Source organism: Rhinopithecus bieti, unplaced genomic scaffold (assembly GCF_001698545.2).
Source record: "Rhinopithecus bieti isolate Rb0 unplaced genomic scaffold, ASM169854v2 scaffold_36410, whole genome shotgun sequence".
Taxonomy (NCBI): Eukaryota; Metazoa; Chordata; class Mammalia; order Primates; family Cercopithecidae; genus Rhinopithecus; species Rhinopithecus bieti.
In genome coordinates, this window is record NW_016816076.1 from 2,047,457 (window position 1) to 2,061,454 (window position 13,998).

Sequence of the window (13,998 nt, forward strand, 5' to 3'; positions counted from 1 at the left end):
TGTAGATGCCTTTTACCCAGTGGTTGTCAGCACTGGTTGTGCAATAGAATTTCCTGGGAGTCTTTGAAGACATACAAAGGCCCAGCCCTACTTCCTACTTAACACCAACTGTACTGTAATCTCTGGAAGTAGGGCTCAGGCATCAGTTTTTTGTTTTTGGTTTTTGAGGTTTTGTTTGTTTCTTTGTTTGTTTTTTGAGAGAGGGTCTTGCTCTGTCGCCCAGGCTGGAGTGCAGTGGCACAATCTCAACTCACCGCAACCTCCACCTCCTGGGTTCAAGCAATTCTCATGCCTTAACCGTCTGAGTACCTGGGATTACAGGTGTGTACCACCATGCCCAGCTAATTTTTGTACTTTTTGGTAGAGACGGGGCTTTCGCCATGTTGGCCAGGCTGGTCTTGAACTCCTGGCCTCAAGTGATCTGCCTGCCTTAGCCTCCCAAAGTGCTGGGATTATAGGCATAAGCCACCATGCTTGGCCAAGTGAAGGATTTATTTCTAATGGATGTTTGTAAGTGTACAGTTGCACCTTAGATATTCACTAAACTGTGGATAACGATGGAAGATGGAAGAAAATGCCATTTTATAAAATGGGAGTAATGATAGGGAGGGACTGAAAATGATTATGACATGATTTAAACCTATGCCAAGAAAAGAGAAATACATGAAGCTTGCCCCAATGGTATAGTTTGTTTCCTCCAATTGTTCATGATATATGGAAGTTTAGTTCTGTCTAAATGTGAACAATACGGGCAAAGTGGAGCCTCCTGAAAGAGGGGAAAGCTGGTATTTGCGGACTTGGAAAGATAAGCCTCAAGGAGTTAGCCTGAGAGTTCATAGGTTATAGCAGATCTGAAAGTATATCTAGCTTTAGTTTAAAGATCTAAATATGACAAAACATGAACTCTATCTAAAACTTTAATTTTTATTCTCCCAATCCCTTTTTAGCAGATACCCAGAACTTAGCCTTCACTAAAAAAACTATTTGTGAGCCTATAAAGACCTTGGCACATGCACTCACCTAACTCAAATCACCTTAAGCGAGTATTCCAATCTTTGATAATCCCCATCTCCTAATATTTATCTATTTTTAATAATTTAAATTAGAATTTAAATAACATAAAATAAAATGTTTATCAGTATGGCATCCATGTGTAAAATTCGTATTATCATAAAAGAAGCACTTTTATGTATTTATACAATGACTTTTGGTTGCCTAACAAGTACACTGTACTTGGCACAGGAAATATAGCCCGTAGGTCCTTTTTTGGCTTTTCTTTTATGCTGAAGGGGATGACCCAATTCCAAACTAGTTTGCTCAAGACTCAAAGACTGTCTGGAAAATTGTGGCAGGTGATGGAGTCACATCAGGGAGACAGTCCGGTGTACCACACAAAGAGCGAACTGTCCCTGAAGATTTAGGACATTGTTCCACTCTTCAGGTTTTTTGGTTTTACTAACTCTACCGCAGTGTCTTGGTCTGGATAATGAATTGAGCATCTGAGACAGAACATGTATATGAAAAATAATTTTAAACTACATTGCAAAGGCAACCAACTATTAAAAAATGAACCACTGAAAGTGTTTAATTCATGCCTTAAAGAAGCTTTATATTACCAAGTTAATTGGTTTAATTCATATGCCATCCTATCTGCTTTTTAACAACTGAAATGGCTGGCTTCTTTCCACTTTTGATGGTTTTCTTGGCAAAGCATTGTTTTTGCTTGTTTGTTTCTACTCTACTGCTATTATTTGGTGGCATACATTTTTTGTTTGTTTTTTTATAAACTAGCTTAAAGATACTTTAATTTAGCTGAGTACATTTGAAAGATCTTTATGGGCTCACGAACATTTTTTCAATGAAGACCAAGTTTGTGGTATCTGTTAATAAGGATTGAGAAAAACAAAAACTAAAGCTGGCCTTAGTATACTTTATTTCCATGTTTGTTTTAATTAATCCCTCTTCCAAGATTTCCTCTAGAACATGACCACAGGTCTCCCTGAAAATATTATCATCAACTGATCAACTGTCTCTCAAGTAGAAAGCATATCCTTTTGAATTTGTTCCAGTTGTACACATATGTAACCATTTTATTCCAAGGACCTTTGCTGAGACACACAGCCACAAATACAACATATGGAGATTCAGATTTACATAAAGATACATTGGTAAATTTTTTCTTTATAAAATGATTTGCTATACATTTTTTCCTAACTCTGCTGCATGTCATCAAAAACATTTTTTTAAATTATTAAATGTCATGTGTAACTCTCTCTGCAAAGTAATATGGAGAATTTACAATTAGGATGGGATAGAGCTGTACAACTAATTGTAACTCAAAATCTTTAAATCCATTTAAAATAGGTTACAAATAACATAAGTATGGGAAGATGGTAGTAACACATTCTGATTGAAATATTAGTAAAGATTCAGATATTATAATTTCAGCTAAGCATTAACATGCTAGAAGAAACATTTTGATAAATGGTTTAACAGACTATCTTGGTGGCATGTTCTGATTCCCTGCCATTCTTTTTACTGGTTTGGCTGATAATCCTAGACCCTGGTTGCTGTGGGGTATGTCAGCAGACAGTTTGCATGATTAGCCTTCTCTGGGGAATACCCATGGACAATTGAAGCTGCCTTGCCTCCACTTACCTCATTGGTAAAGTCAGTAATTGATTCAATGGGGGTACAGAAGCCCTATTTCTTTGTCCAAGGTGGGATAGTGTCTGGGGTGCAATTTACATTCCCCATTGGATCATGCTGATACTGGACTGTCTCTGAAACCACATTGTGCCATAGCTCCCCCTTCCTGTTTCTCTATACTGTTTCCCTTACTCAGATTTCACTCTGAAGGAGGTACAAGCCCCAGGTATGCTGGCTGGAACCAGGAAATTGTGCCTGAGAGTGATGCTTGGGTGAGGGAGCAAGTGTTTAGAATAAAGCAGAGTTGATTGATACAGGGGTACTCTCCTGTGAGACAGAATCACATGCCCTGGCAAGAACTCTGATGTGCTGCTGGGAAGGCTCACAGCAGCTTGGAAAAATGGTAGCTCCCATTAAAAGAACAGCAATAGTAGAACTGCGCTGGCAGAGTGTAGAAAAGGACTAAAGGCTCAGGGAAGTGGGCTTGCCAGAATGTACCTAAAATGTAAGTCCCCAAAACTCACAACTGACTGTGTTTCTAAGAAGGTCTGGAGGACTGTCCTTCACTTGGTGGGCCTAGTTACTGGTATGGTGGCCAGGAGAAAAGCGGGAGCAGATCTTGATGGCAGCAAGCTTCGTCTGGAAGGCAGATTTCTCTAGGTTGCATTTCAAAGGCAGACCAGGGGAGTGTGGCCAGATGGATGAAGTCCAAAATACAGTATAGATTAGCTTTTATTAAAAAATAAAAATATATGGGAAATGAAAAGAGGAAAATAGTATGGAATTTAAATCCTTCCAAGAAAATCAGTGTAAAAATGATTCTGAATTGATCAGCAAGGCCTTCTCCACATTGCCCAACCCCCGCCATGGAGAAAGGCAGCAACAATGAACGTTTATTCAACCCAGAAAATTTTGGGTCAAGGCCAAGTCAGGACCTACATCACGCAGTCCTGTTCCTTGTTCAGCCCAGTGATCTTGGAGTGGGAGATTGAGGACTTGACATGTAAACACAAGACTCTGGAAGCAGCAGAGAGCAGAACCTCTACATGGCCGTGAAAGCTCTTATGCACCAGGAAGAAAAACATCGTACATGGCACTGAGTGTACCATAACAAGAGCAATTACAGCCAGAGTGAATACAGCCACAGGGATCAGTGCTTCTGTTATTCAGTCACAGAGGGAGGATTTGGGGTTATTGATACATGGTGCATTGGGAGGGAACATAATGTTGGCCTGAGGGAATGGTGTTCTGTAGCGGTGAAAAATACAGTCCTCCTTCCTTGCAACATCTGTCACCTCTGCTAATGCCCAAAGTGTGGTTACTGTTGCTTTTCTCGGAATATATGTTACACTTTCATTTTAGGCAAGATATCACACACACATCGCCCATCAAGCCTCTTGTAGCATTTGCTGAGACATATGGGAAGAGGAGCGAGGAGCAGAATATCATGGGGAAAAGTGTAAAAAGAGCAGAACCAAGATCAGTTCTCATTAGTTAACCCAGAGCTCACTCAGAATGGAGTCCCAGGAGCAAAAATGTTTGCAAAACATAAGAAATGTTTGTTGTTTTTATAATATAAAATTCTTGAAGTACACTCTAACTGCTGTCATTACCTGTGTTTGAAGATCATATAAATCAGTACAACATATACAAAATAAACTACTCATTATTTTGCACACAGTAACAGCTCCACTCCAAGCCCTACGTATAATTTGTATGCCTTTAACTATCATTAAGCCTTTCATGTTGATAATTTATGTTTTAAGCCCACTGGGCCTATTACCTTTAAAAACAATTTTTTAAATCCACTGAAAAAAAAAGCTGGTTTGATTTAATTTTTTATAGTCCTAGGGTTTTTTGTTGAAGTAGCCACAAAATACCACCACAATATTTTGTGATCTTTTGTGATCAGGTGCTAACTATCGAGTCTTGCTCTGAGATATTGATTAGTCATCTGAAAGAAAAATTTTCTTACCTAATCAGCCATCTTCTACTTTGGCATCTACCTTCCCTTATCCATCAATGTCAGCATGATGCCACAGGTGGTAGAGGCAGGAGTCCCTGAGGATGAACTACATCCCAGAGTTGTGAGTGATTGCATTTTTTCCTCTGAGAAAATTCTGAATGTTTTCTCAGAACTTCATTTATATAACTATCCTTTTGGATCCAGTCCAGTGCTTTTCTCCTTGCATGTCCTTTGGCATAGCTGATCAGCCACAGACTGCTCCAATAAAAGAGATGTCAACATATTTTCAAATATCTATTGGCATCATAGAACGTATTCCTTTTAATGCCTTCTCTTCAGAGCTCATGACTCAATCCAAATTAGTTGAAAATTTAGATATTCATTTCTATTTTCCAGAATAAGGAAGACTGAATATCCACAGAGCAATAACTCCTCCAGTTCAAAACAACTGGAAATGCTAGGAAAAATAACAAATATTCTTTTTAAGTCAAAGCTTTGCCATTGAGAAAGTTAAGGAAATTCAGAGGCCCCAAACCACATTAAAAAGCATAAATCGGCCGGGTGCGGTGGCTCAAGCCTGTAATCCCAGCACTTTGGGAGGCCGAGACAGGCGGATCACGAGGTCAGGAGATCGAGACCATCCTGGCTAATACGGTGAAACCCCGTCTCTACTTAAAATACAAAAAACTAGCCGGGCGACGAGGCGGGCACCTGTAGTCCCAGCTACTCTGGAGGCTGAGGCAGGAGAATGGCGTAAACCCGGGAGGTGGAGCTTGCAGTGAGCTGAGATCCGGCCACTGCACTCCAGCCTGGGTGGCAGAGCAAGACTCCGCCTAAAAAAAAAAAAAAAAAAAAAAAAAAAAAAAAAAAGCATAAATCTAGAAAGCTGAGAATGTAGTGAAGCTGGCAATTTCTCTGTGGACTTTGGTCAGTCAGTCCCTGGGAGCCTTTGGTTTAATGAACCATAATGATGTTAGAAGACAAAATCAAGACCTTTCATCATGTGGAAAGATGGACCACAGACTTAGATAAGTATGATGCCTCCAAAAGTCAACATGCAGGATAGATAAGGTTAAAAATCAAGGCAACATAAACACCAGAGGAAGCAGGCAAGAAAATGTATCTCAGCCTTGGTTAGTGATATAATTTGGATGTTGGTCCCCTCCAAGTCTCATGTTCAAATGTAATTCCCAGTGTTGGAGGTTAGGCCTGGTGGAAGGTGTTTGGATCATGGGGATATATCCTTCATGAATGGTGATGCCATCCTGGCAGTAATGAGTTCCCACTACATGAGTTCATGCGAGATCTGGTTGTTTAAAAGAACCTGGCACCTCCTCCCTCTCTCTTTTGCTCCTTGTCTTGCCATGCGATACTCCAACTTCCCCTTTGCCTTCTGCCATGATTGGAAGCTTCCTGAAACTTCACCAGGAACAGATGCTGGTGCCATGTTTGTACAGTCTACAAAATCATTAGCCAAATAAACCTCTTTTGTTTATAAATTATCCAATATCATGTATTCCTTTAGAGCAATACAAGTGGACTAAAATAGTCACAGTGGTTGGCTGAGAGTGACTGCATCCTGAGAATTCATAATCATAAGCTCACACTTGGGTGGACTTGGGGCTGGAATTCACATTTCCAGTGAGGCCCTAATATCCCAAGGTGAAAATCCAGTTTATGGTACTCTTGACTGGGAGTTACTCCAGGCATCCGGCAGAGGCAAAGACAAGTTATCTAAAGAGAGAAGCATTTTCACTCTAGCCTACTTAAAATTCCTAACATTAAATTCAGCTAAATAGGAGTTTGCCAAGATCCTAGTGTCTGGGGGTTTAAATGTCAGTCTGCGTGGGAACCAGTGACTTAGGCCTTGGGTTTTTGCACAGTGGAAAGAAAGGGAGAGAAATCTGAGGACCCCCCTCCCTCACAGAGAGGTCACACTTTCAGTGAAAGTATATGCTAGAGGAAAATCTGCCCACTTGAGGAAAAACCTCAAAGGGAATTTAAAATAAAACTTCTCTATGTCCACCATAGTTCTGAATGGGAAAAAAATGAAATAGTAATAGTCTTCTCTTGGAATTTCTAACCATAGACTAGCCCACAATTGGGCCAGGATTCAAATGTAAGTTATTTACAAGGTTGTGAAAGATCTACGCCAATAAATTGTTTTCAAGTGGTGTATTATACGTTGGGCTCTTCAGCAGCAGGACAAGAGTAAGAGATTGAGGCACAGTTGTTTATTAGTGATCAAAGCCCGTGAAAGGAAGCAGGAGGGAGCAGGACTGGTCAGAAGGAAAAGATGAATAATGATGCAGGCCCAACAAAGCTCCAGCCAAAAAAGCAGGGAGATGTGGAGCAAGTATTGCTCATTAGGGTGTCTGAGGTGGTCCATGATAGCCAAGCTATTATACCTGCTTCATGACCTCAGGTGCAGTGGCTCTTTGCAGCTGAGGTAGACCCCAAGTGGATAAAGTGGAGCTTATCTGTTTAGCACAGCGGGCCCCAACCTTTTTGGAACTAGGGACCGGTTTTATGGAAGACAATTTTTCCATGGACCAGGGGGTGGAGGGGAATGGTTTGGGGATGATTGAAGCATATTACATTTTTTGTGCACTTTATTTCTAATTATTATTACATTGTAATATATAATGAAATAATTACATAATTCATCATAATGTAGAATGAATAGAAGCCCTGAGCTTATTTTCCTGCAACTAGATGGTCTCATCTGGCGGTGATGGGAAACGGTGACAGGTAATTGGGCATTAGATTCTCATAAGGAGCTCGTAACCTACATGTATCACATGTGCAGTTCATGATAGGGTTCATGCTCCTATGAGAATCTAATGCTGCTGATGATCTGACAGGAGGCAGAGCTCAGCAGGTAATGGGAGCAATGGGAGTGGCTGTAAATACAGACGAAGCTTTGCTCACTTGCCAACCAGCTCACCTCCTGCTGTGTGGCCCAGTTCCTAACAGGCCATGGGCCAACTGATCTGTGCCCCACGGTTTGGGGACCCCTGGTTTAGCATACTCCACACAGTTAGGCAACAAGTTCTTTCTTGAAGGGGGATCTGTATGCCGCCTCTCCATGCCTACCGCATAGACTCAGACTGATGGTGCTCTCTGGGGGCTCGCAATAGAAAATATTTTCTGTAGGGAAATATTTCTTTAATTTTTGCCTTGTCAGTTAAGTTCAGTGAAGTATGAGTTCAAAATAATAAATTATCAAGTGTAAGCAAATAAGTTAGCAAAAGAATCAGAAGAAAAGATAAAACATTTAGGCACCACATAAGACATCATACTGAATATAAAATGTTAGTTTAGATGAATTTTAAAAGTAAAAATATATTGAAAGTGTGATCAAGAAACAAAAGGCTAACAAATGGACTAGGTAACTTTCCATAATTTTATGCAACTAAAATTGAAATTCTAGTAGAAATTGGTAATTTTCTAGGGCAAAAAGAGTTAGCAAAATTCCCAAACAAGATAAAAAAACTCTAAGTAAACAATTTTCCATAAAAGAATTAGAAACATTACAAAATAACTCTCAGGTTAAAAAGTACCAGGCCAATATAGCTTCATGAGGGAATTTTATGAGGTTTTTAAGATCAAATGATGCTAAAGCTGTTTAAATTATTTTAAATCTGAGAAGAAGGAATTATGGATACTTCCTTTAAAGTATCTGCAACTGTGCAGATACCTCAGCCCTAAGGCCAGAAACTTTATATAATGGAAAATCACTAGAGGTTTTCCTAGTAAAATTTGAAATAAGACCAGGATCTATTATTTTCACTACAATTTACCTTTGGATTGGAAACACTAATTCACATAATCCAATTCGAGATAATGAAAACATGAACTTAGGAGGAAGAAAAAAACATCTCTATTTGCAGATTATATAGTTAAATATCTGGAAAATCCAAAAGAATCCATTGGAAAACTACTAAAACTATAAAAGAATTTAATAAAGTAGCAGAATATAAATATAAAATCCATAGCCTTTATGTGTATAAACAAAATTTAGACAAAATGATAGAAAACATGATATATTTACAACTTTGCAAAAAAAAAAAAAACAAAACAAAAAAAAAAAAACAAAAAAAACAAAAAAAATAAACACCTAAACATCACCTTAAAGTCAGAAGTGCAAAATTTGCATGAGTAAAAGTATAAAACGTTCCTGGGAAAAAACCACCAAAGTAGATCTGAGTGAACATAAATACACATCAGGTTCTTACCTTAGAATATTCAACATCACAAATATGTTAATTCTCACTGGGGAAATTTATAAACCTAAAATAATCCTAATAAAATACCATATTTGTCTTAAGCGACAAGTTGATTAGTTAGCTAATTCATAAAAATAGATAAAAGGTAAAACTTTATGAAAGCAAAGCAGTGAGAGGAAGGATGACAAGACCAAATTTTAAAATATACTATAAAGTCTCTATAAATAAAATAGTGTGGGATTAGTGCCTAAACAGACAGACCAATGACCCAATATAGTATATCTGATTATAGGTCAAAATATATATGAAATCTCAGTATATGATAAAGGCATCATCTGAAATGGGTGGGGAAGGGACTTTAATAAAGTATGAGACAACTGAATAACTAAATGGAAAAGATGAAATTGAATCCATTCTTCACACTACACGCAAGGATAAATTGCAAAAGGATCAGATATCTAAATCTCAATAACGGTTCTAATGCATGTATATAATATATGTGTATATATTTCCAGATTTCACTGATAACTGCTTTGGTAAGTGAATTGGTCACACAGATGTACCACTAGAGCAATGAAATTCACCACCTTTTTGTGATGTTTGATTATGTTATAGAGTACATAAAGTGTTACTAATTAACAGTTTTAAACAATGAACGCTCAAGAAATGAATGGTGAGGTAGGAAGAAGGATGAAAACCTGTCATTGTCCTTACTTAACAATGACTAGATATGTGGGATGCTTTCCAAAAGCTGGTCATAGGACACTGGAAATTCATACTTTAATGATGTAATAAATTAGCACTTTACCTAAGAGAACACTTTCAAGCATATTAGATACTATTACTTACATATAAACATAGTTCTGGTACTCTGTACAAATGACAGTCTACACAAACAACTGTAATAAATCGAAGTTGCAAAAAATTGCCAACTATTAATGAAAGTTTGAAAGGAGTTCTCTTTTAAATATTTAGAGGCAAGTATCATGACATATTGAAAACATATTCACAATTAAGATTCTATTATTTCAGAATGAACTTATCCTTTTCTTTTGCTTTTTCATCTCAGAAAATCAATTCCTGTAACTGGTATTTTATAAATTCTACTACTGCTGAAAACAAATCACAGGTTTTAATAATCACTTTCCTGTAACTTAAACCCTCAAATTAATCCAAAAGTATGTTAGAAGCAGTGATTGGCCACAGTGCTCCAAAGGAGATTTTAGGAGCTTAAAAAACATACAAATAGAATCCTGCTATGATCTCAACCAAATAAGACCCATTGAAGCCACTGCACCCAAAGAGGCGAAAAAGGACAAGGCCATTTTTCCCCACAGGTTGTCCAGTAATTCGATCTAGATAAAATGCAGAATGCATTCTTCTGTGTCAACGGAAATACATGGCAAGCAACCATTAGTTTGTTTATTGAGTTTTTTTAATGCACTTCACATAGTTGTATTTATTATTATTTTTTAATTTTTTTATTTCCATAGGTTATTGGGGAACAGGTGGTGTTTGGTTACATGAGTAAGTTCTTTAGTGGTGATTTGTGAAATTTTGGTGCACCCACCACGCAAGCAGTATACACTGCACTCAATTTGTAGTCTTTTCTTTCTCACCCTCTTTCCGTCCTTTCCCCTGAGTCCTCAAAGTCCATTGTGTTCTTCTTAGGCCTTTGCATCCTCATAACTTAGCTCCCACTTATAAATGAGAACATACACTATTTTTTTCCTTTCCTTAGTTACTTTACTTAGAATAATAGTCTCCAATCTCACCCAGGTTGCTGCAAATGCCATTAATTCATTCCTCTTTATGACTGAGTAGAATTCCATTGTATATTGTTTCTTTATCCACTTGTTGATTGATGGGCATTTGGGTTGGTTCCACATTTTTGTAATTGTGAACTGTGGGGCTATAAACGTGTGTGTGCAAGTATCCTTTTTGTATAATGGCTTCTTTTCCTCTGGATAGATACCCAGTAGTGGGACTGCTGGATCAAATGGGAGTTCTTTTAGCTCTTTAAGGAATTTCATACTATTTTCCACAGTGGTTGTACTAATTTACATTTCCACCAGCAGTGTAGAAGTGTTCCTTGTTCACCACATCCATGCCAACATCTATTATATTTTGATTTTTTGATTATGGCCACCCTTGTAGGAATAAGATAGTATCACATGGTGGTTTTGATTTGCATTTCCCTAATCCTTAGTGATGTTGAGCATTTTTTCATATGTTTGTTGGCGATTTGTATATCTTCTTTTGATAATTGACTATTTACGTCCTTAGCCCACTTTTGATGGGACTTTTGTTTTTTTTCCTTGGTAATTTGAGTTTGTTGTAGATTCTGGATACTAGTCCTTTATCAGATGTATAGATTGTGAAGACTTTCTCCCACTCTGTGGGTTGTCTGTTTACTCTACTGGCTCTTCTTTTTGCTGTGCAAAAGCTCTTTAGTTTAAGTCCCAGCTCTTTCCACACTCATATCAAAAGATTCATGTTTAAATATTTCAATGCTCATCTTGCCATTACTAGTCATGCCTTCATTTTAAAATCAAATTTTTTACTCTCATATAAGCCTGCTTTTGTCACCCTACTTGTAACTGTAATTAACATTAGAATTGCTGCATATTAGAGATTATAGATGATTCACACACTAGAGGAAAATTCTTCAGCATTTCGGCAGACTTTTCTACTTTTTTAACATAAATACTCTTCGTTATATCTTTCTGAATTTTATAAAATCTATTGTCCTTGCTTTGAGCTTCCTTTTTACGGGTGGTAAACCTCCTTAAAACTGTGTGCAGTACACTCTTAAGAGTAGATGAAGAAGGGTGAGCTTGAATAAAGCATAGAAAATCATGACTAACCAATCCAATAGCAGATGATTCTATTATTAAATAGAGAATATTTAAAAATGTATTAGAAACTTGTGAAATAGAAGGGCATTTAAGGCACTTAGTCTCAATCATCCTTCTACATCCTTACAACTCTATAAATTCCAACTTCTTTAACAAACCCAGGCTCGGGTTTGAAGCTCGCTAAGCAGTCACTCACCTACTGCAGCTGAACATTTATATAAATAAAACAGGGAAAATCTGCAAATCATTTTGCTTCCTTCCATAGACAACAGATAAGGCTAAAGTAAGGATAGTCAAAGTTACCTCCATTCTTTCTTAGACCCTCAACTTTCTGTATTGATCAGGAGGACACATTTCAGATTATTCATTCTTATATTTATTAGCTTTGTGGCTTATAGTTTCATTTGTATTTTAATCCACTTTCAATTCAACAAGTACTTTTTGGATATGTAACTCTGACTCAGCACTATGTTAGGCTCTGGAGGTAACAGAAGTAAAGACAAGATTTTATATTCTTTTAAGTAAAAAAAAAAAAAATCTGGAAACAGGAGGAATGTTGCTCAGTTTGAAAATGCACCATTTTGAATGACATAGGACAGAAGTATTATACTTAGAAACAAAAGGTAGACAAAGAATGTGACTGCAAGGCTAGGTTTTGGTGCATACTTGTGAATGCAGAAATACAGTCTACTCCTTTTCTTGTCAGTATGCAATAAGAAAAACATAAACCATTCTAGGTATTTCTAACAAAGGGATTTAACATAGGGAATTGGTAAGAAATGTGTTACAAAGGTTGACTGAGCAAAAGAGAGGATATTACCCCAAGATCAGGAAGCCACTACCACTGTTGGGACAGAGCTACGAGACTAGATTCATCACTGACTCTGCTGGGAATTCAGCCATTGCAGCTAAGAAGAAGCTGCCCTTGATCCCTTTACTGGGGACCTCTGGGCTAACTCTATGATATCCTCAGCTCTCACTGAAGATGCTGGAGCCAAGGCTACCACTGAGAAACCTGAAGTTGCCTGCCACTACCAGAGCCAGAATCAGAAGTGTCTCCCTTCCTCCTGCCTTCTAATTTTGCTTCAGTACCTCCCACGGGTGGCACCTATCTAAAAGCCAACAGTCAAGACATTCTAGGAAAGTGGTTTCAATCTTTCTGGAACATGCTGTGTTTGAGTGCTAGCGGACAGTACCTGGCATATGTACAGATTTTAAGAGGCAAACAATGAGATAAAAGTAATGTCATTAAAACAGGCTTGTATCATAATAGTTCTGGGTTAATGCAAGTAAAAATACTCATTAGAAGAACTCTACATCATTTCAAGAAAAAAAATTTCTTAAAGAATGATACATAATAAAATAGGCAGTTAACTCCAACTAGCTTTTAAACTCGGTTTACCAGAAAAATTCATGTGGTTTGCAATTGAGCTAATCTTCAGAGTCGAAGGAATTCTCTAACGTGGAACTTTACTTCTTAGTGAAACAAGAAGATGAAATAAATCATTTATTCATCCATTCAGCAGTTTGATGTTTGATAAGGGATAGGCTACATGCATTGTTCTAACTTCTGTGGATAATGCCTAAGGACATCATGGCCTCATCGGCAACTTCAGGCCATATTATAATGTGATCTAACAGATATACTGTATATGCAAAATACCACAGGACATAAAGATGAAGTGAAGGAGAACATTAGAGGGCAGAAGACACAGTATGTGCAAAGCCACAGATGCACAAAAAAAAATGACAAGTTTGCGAAATACTATTTTCTTTCAGTGTGAAAGGCTCTGGAGTGACTAGTATTTCTCTCTTTCTCTCTTTTTTTTTTACACAATGATCTTTAGTTTTTAATGCAAATAGTAGGAAAAGATAATTATTTTCAATCTCATTTCTGTATTTTAATTGTATATATTTATGTATTTACGGTATACAATGTGATGTTTTGATATGTGTATACTGTGAAATAATTAAATGAAACTCTTTAATATATCTATCACCTCACATACTTATCATTTTTTGTGTATTGAGAACATGTAAGATCTCTCAGCAATTTTCATATATACATTATTATTAATTATAGTCACCATGTTGTGCAATAGATTCATAGCTCTCCAGAGCTTATTGATTCTAACTGAAACTTTGTACCCTTTGATAAATATCTCCCCATTTTCTGTCACACACTTTTCCTGCCCCCAGCCTCTGGCAACCATCATTCTACTCTCTGTGGGAAATATTATTGAAAGGTTTTTCACAATATCCATTTCACCTTGTTACTTTCTTGCATCCAAAACGC